This window comes from Engystomops pustulosus, chromosome 10 (genome assembly GCF_040894005.1).
Source record: "Engystomops pustulosus chromosome 10, aEngPut4.maternal, whole genome shotgun sequence".
NCBI lineage: Eukaryota > Metazoa > Chordata > Amphibia > Anura > Leptodactylidae > Engystomops > Engystomops pustulosus.
In genome coordinates this window covers 92,107,063-92,113,062 of record NC_092420.1, presented here as the reverse complement: position 1 = coordinate 92,113,062, position 6,000 = coordinate 92,107,063, and the positions used below count along the sequence as shown (strand labels likewise).

The 6,000-nt window shown below is 48.0% G+C and overlaps 1 long non-coding RNA gene across 1 annotated transcript in view; it reads right to left on the bottom strand.

Moving 5' to 3' along the window:
• Nucleotides 1-4,790: 4,790 nt before the first annotated feature.
• Nucleotides 4,791-6,000, bottom strand: part of LOC140104983 (uncharacterized) — a 79,398-nt gene continuing 78,188 nt past the window's right edge. Inside the window, exon 3 of the long non-coding RNA XR_011850469.1 lies at nucleotides 4,791-5,175. This is a non-coding gene — a long non-coding RNA (uncharacterized lncRNA). The remainder of the gene's footprint in view (nucleotides 5,176-6,000) is intronic.

Genomic DNA, 6,000 nt, shown 5'->3' with positions numbered 1-6,000 from the left:
TCGGGGTTATCAGCTGCCAACGTGCGAGGGGCGGCTTCCAGCAGACGGATAATGCTCTGATAAAATGTAAATCAGGTGCTGCGCTAGTGACTGGAATGGCTCTGAACCATGGCCCATTATCTCCCAGTGCCAGTCATAGGATATGATAAATATAGCAGCCGGCATGAATATTGTATCACTTGATGTTATAGTCACAAACTTTACAGCAAACAAAGCGCTAATTCAATGCTGGAAACATATCTGACCCTGAGACTGACTGTTACATAGTATCAATGCACTTCATATATTTACTCTCACTGAAGAACATTACATTAAATAACATCCAATGCTCAATGGCCAGAGATGTATTGTCAGGGTGTCAATGTGCCATGGACCCCCGAGTGTCACTGTCCTGTTCCCATAATGTCAGGGTGTCACTGTACTGTACCCCAAGTGTCAGAGTGTCCTTGTCCTCTACCCTAAATGTCAGTGTGTCACTGTCCTATGCCTGCAAGTGTCACTCTCCTGTACCCCAAGTGTCAGTGTGTCACTCTCCTGTACCCCAAGTGTCAGTGTGTCACTCTCCTGTACCCCAAGTGTCAGTGTGTCACTCTCCCGTACCCCAAGTGTCAGTGTGTCACTCTCCTGTACCCCAAATGTCAATGTGTCACTTTCCTGTACCCCAAGTGTCAGTGTGTCACTCTCCTGTACCCCAAGTGTCAGTGTGTCACTCTCCTGTACCCCAAGTGTCAGTGTGTCACTCTCCCGTACCCCAAGTGTCAGTGTGTCACTCTCCTGTACCCCAAATGTCAATGTGTCACTCTACTGCACCCCAAATGTCAATGTGTCACTTTCCTGTACCCCAAGTGTCAGTGCGTCACTCTCCTGAACCTCAAGTGTCAGTGTGTCACTCTCCTGTACCCCAAGTGTCAGTGTGTCACTCTACTGTACCCCAAGTGTCAGTGTGTCACTCTCCTGTACCTCAAGTGTCAGTGTGCCACTCTACTGTACCTCAAGTGTCAGTGTGTCACTCTCCTGTACCTCAAGTGTCAGTGTGTCACTCTACTGTACCTCAAGTGTCAGTGTGCCACTCTCCTGTACCCCAAGTGTCAGTGTGTCACTCTCCTGTACCTCAAGTGTCAGTGTGTCACTCTCCTGTACCTCAAGTGTCAGTGTGTCACTCTACTGTACCTCAAGTGTCAGTGTGCCACTCTCCTGTACCCCAAGTGTCAGTGTGTCACTCTCCTGTACCTCAAATGTCAGTGTGTCACTCTACTGTACCCCAAGTGTCAGTGTGTCATTCTCCTGTACCTCAAGTGTCAGTGTGTCACTCTCCTGTACCCCAAGTGTCAGTGTGTCACTCTACTGTACCCCAAGTGTCAGTGTGTCATTCTCCTGTACCTCAAGTGTCAGTGTGTCACTCTCCTGTACCTCAAGTGTCAGTGTGTCACTCTACTGTACCTCAAGTGTCAGTGTGCCACTCTCCTGTACCCCAAGTGTCAGTGTGTCACTCTCCTGTACCTCAAATGTCAGTGTGTCACTCTACTGTACCCCAAATGTCAATGTGTCACTCTCCTGTACCCCAAGTGTCAGTGTGTCACTCTCCTGTACCTCAAGTGTCAGTGTGTCACTCTCCTGTACCCCAAGTGTCAGTGTGTCACTCTCCTGTACCCCAAGGGTCAGTGTGTCACTCTCCTGTCCCCCAAGTGTCAGTATGTCACTCTCCTGTCCCCCAAGTGTCAGTGTGTCACTCTACTGTACCCCAAGTGTCAGTGGGTCACTCTCCTGTATCTCAAGTGTCAGTGTGTCACTCTCCTGTACCCCAAGTGTCAGTGGGTCACTCTCCTGTACCCAAAGTGTCAGTGTGTCACTCTCCTGTACCCCAAGTGTTAGTGTGTCACTCTACTGCACCCCAAATGTCAATGTGTCACTCTCCTGTACCCCAAGTGTCAGTGTGTCACTCTCCTGTACCCCAAGTGTCAGTGTGTCACTCTCCTGTACCTCAAATGTCAATGTGTCACTCTCCTGTACCCCAAGTGTCAGTGTGTCACTCTCCTGTACCTCAAGGCTCAGTGTGTCACTCTACTGTACCCCAAGTGTCAGTGGGTCACTCTCCTGTATCTCAAGTGTCAGTATGTCACTCTCCTGTCCCCCAAGTGTCAGTGTGTCACTCTCCTGTACCTCAAGTGTCAGTGTGTCACTCTACTGTACCCCAAGTGTCAGTGTGTCACTCTCCTGTACCTCAAGTGTCAGTGTGTCACTCTCCTGTACCTCAAGGCTCAGTGTGTCACTCTACTGTACCCCAAGTGTCAGTGTGTCACTCTCCTGTACCTCAAGTGTCAGTATGTCACTCTCCTGTCCCCCAAGTGTCAGTGTGTCACTCTACTGTACCCCAAGTGTCAGTGGGTCACTCTCCTGTATCTCAAGTGTCAGTGTGTCACTCTCCTGTACCCCAAGTGTCAGTGGGTCACTCTCCTGTACCCCAAGTGTCAGTGTGTCACTCTCCTGTACCCCAAGTGTTAGTGTGTCACTCTACTGCATCCCAAATGTCAGTGTGTCACTCTCCTGTACCGCAAGTGTCAGTGTGTCACTCTCCTGTACCTCAAGTGTCAGTGTGCCACTCTCCTGTACCCCAAGTGTCAGTGTGTCACTCTCCTGTACCCCAAGTGTCAGTGTGTCACTCTCCTGTACCTCAAGTGTCAGTGTGTCACTCTCCTGTATCTCAAGTGTCAGTGTGTCACTCTCCTGTACCTCAAGGGTCAGTGGGTCACTCTCCTGTACCCCAAGTGTCAGTGTTTCCCTCTACTGCACCCCAAATGTCAATGTGTCACTCTCCTGTACCCCAAGTGTCAGTGTGTCACTCTCCTGTACCTCAAGTGTCAGTGTGTCACTCTCCTGTATCTCAAGTGTCAGTGTGTCACTCTCCTGTATCTCAAGTGTCAGTGTGTCACTCTCCTGTACCCCAAGTGTCAGTGTGTCCCTCTACTGCACCCCAAGTGTCAGTGTGTCACTCTCCTGTACCCCAACTGTCAGTGTGTCACTCTACTGTACCCCAAGTGTCAGTGTGTCACTCTCCTGTACCCCAAGTGTCAGTGTGTCACTCTACTGCACCCCAAATGTCAATGTGTCACTATCCTGTACCCCAAGTGTCAGTGGGTCACTCTCCTGTACCCCAACTGTCAGTGTGTCACTCTACTGTACCCCAAGTGTCAGTATGTCACTCTCCTGTCCCCCAAGTGTCAGTGTGTCACTCTCCTGTACCCCAAGTGTCAGTGTGTCACTCTCCTATACCCCAAGTGTCAGTGGGTCACTCTCCTGTACCCCAAGTGTTAGTGTGTCACTCTACTGTACCCCAAGTGTCAGTGTGTCACTCTCCTGTATCTCAAGTGTCAGTGGGTCACTCTCCTGTACCCCAAGTGTCAGTGTGTCACTCTCCTGTACCCCAAATGTCAATGTGTCACTCTCCTGTACCCCAAGTGTCAGTGTGTCACTCTCCTGTACCTCAAGTGTCAGTGTGTCACTCTACTGCACCCCAAATGTCAATGTGTCACTCTCCTGTACCCCAAGTGTCAGTGTGTCACTCTACTGTACCTCAAGTGTCAGTGTGTCACTCTTCTGTACCTCAAGTGTCAGTGTGTCACTCTCCTGTACCCCAAGGGTCAGTGGGTCACTCTCCTGTACCCCAAGTGTCAGTGTGTCACTCTCCTGCACCCCAAATGTCAATGTGTCACTCTCCTGTACCCCAAGTGTCAGTGTGTCACTCTACTGCACCCCAAGTGTCAATGTGTCACTCTCCTGTACCCCAAATGTCAGTGTCTCACTGTCCTGTCCCCCCAAGTGTCACTCTCCTGTACACCAAATGCCAGTGTGTCCCTGTCCTGTCCCCCCAAGTGTCAGCGTGTCCCTGTCCTGTCCCCCAAGTGTCAGCGTGTCCCTGTCCTGTCCCCCAAGTGTCAGCGTGTCCCTGTCATGTCCCCCAGGTGTCAGTGTGTCCTTGGCCTGTCCCCCAGGTGTCAGTGTGTCCCTGTCCTGTCCCCCAAGTGTCAGCGTGTCCGTGTCCCCCAAGTGTCAGCGTGTCCCTGTCCTGTACCCTAAGTGTCACTCTCCTGTACCTCAAGTGTCAGTCTGTCTTTGTTATGTAGATAATGTGCTGATAGTCAGTGTATCACTTATCTGAAAAATCTAAGTATCAATGCTTCACTATCCATTAGGGTCTTGATCTTTGTAGTACAGCAGCCTTTATGCTACCCCCCCTCCCCCACCTTCTACTGGTTTCATATCATAATGATTTTCTGACACTCGGAAGAGGGAAGAAGTCTGTCAGTAACCCACACTGCTAGATCTTCATATTCTCTGGATAACCCCTTTAAAGTCGGGTCAAGGCAAACTCATACCATTTAGGGGGAAAGGGGCTATGGCGTGCCGTTGTGCTGTACCCCAAGGCTTTATTGTGCCACTATCTTTTCAGTGTGTCATGTTTCACAACTTAAAATCTCACAATGTATCTGTCCTAGATCCCAAATTACAGCACAACCGAAAGGTAATGTTAACTTTTCCCACGGCTCATGTTAGACGACTATAACATCCAAACGCTATCTTTGTTTTACCCTGCGCTATTCATTAGAGATAACTGAAGAGGCGAAAAACTGCGAAACATTGTAAAGAACCAGATTACAAGATAAACACAACAATTTAATATTTTGCTTACATCCAAAAAAAAAAAAATCAACTCTCGCTTTCCACTTATTCTAAACCCAAAAAAATGGGATAATTGCGTTTCGCTGGTAAATTTCATCCGAGCGCTTCAGAGTCTGTTCTCCAAAACCTTTTTATTTATTTTAATCTGGAAAGTTCCTTCGTAGAAAGTGCTGAGTGTTGACACAAATCGGGGAATGCTGATTTTTTAATTTGTTTTTTTTAAAATAAAGCTGCGATGCAATAATCTGTTTCCTGCGTCTTCTGTCTGCTGCCGTCTCGCACCTCCCATATTGTAGCGCGGCTTATAAATAATTGATAATATTAGGATGCTACGCAAGATTCTTTTCGGAACAGGACATATGTGCCGTTAACACAGAATCTGAAGCGAGCTGTTATCACCGAATACCAAATACGTCTCTCCTCTGAATTTTACTGCCGTGACATCAACGGCGGCGGATGACATTGATGCCTTTACTGAGGCTGGGAGGCAGGTACCACCTAAAAAAAAATACAACATACTGTGGAGCCGATGCTACGAAAGGTACAAAGTGATAAATTGGACAAATTAGACGCTCCTTAAAAAGACTGCAATCAATTTCACATTTTACAGGGAACTGGGACCTATTCATTTGTCAGGTAAAAGTGCCCCTTATGAGTTTCCGTAATTTAATAGCAGTGAAGGGCAATTTTAATGTGACATTATCTATGTTTAATCTAAGTGCGGCCAGACAGGTCGGATAGAAAGTCAGGAGCAGAGGTCTCCATAAATTCGCCTTATTGTCTTTTATTAACTGCAAAAGAATCTAAGATAAGGACTATTATATTCTGGTATAAAATGTTTCTTAGTGCTCATCCAGGACAGACTCCATTATTATGTAACCATTGTGAGTTTTGTATCTTTCCTACACATTGTTGCTCTCCATAAATTCAGATTTTCTCCTTGGATGAATTCTGAGGGAACATGCTGTGATACAAGCCATATTCTGTGGACTCAGAGACAATCAGACATATGTATCTGCAGCTCCCTCTCCCCTCTCACAGCATGAAAACTCATATATTGGGGCAGATTTATTTACCCGGTCCGTTCGCGATCCAGCGGCGCGTTCTCTGCGCTGGATTCGGATCCGTCCGGGATTCATCAAAGCAGTTCCTCCGACGTCCACCAGGTGAAGTCCGCTGGAATGCCTCGAAATACACCGGCCTATCCAGGATGAAAGTAAGTGTAAATTTCGCGACACATTTTTCTTTAAAAATGTGTCGGTTTTCCCAAATACGTCGGGTTTTCGTTCGGCCACGCCCCCCATTTCCGTTGCGCGCATGCCG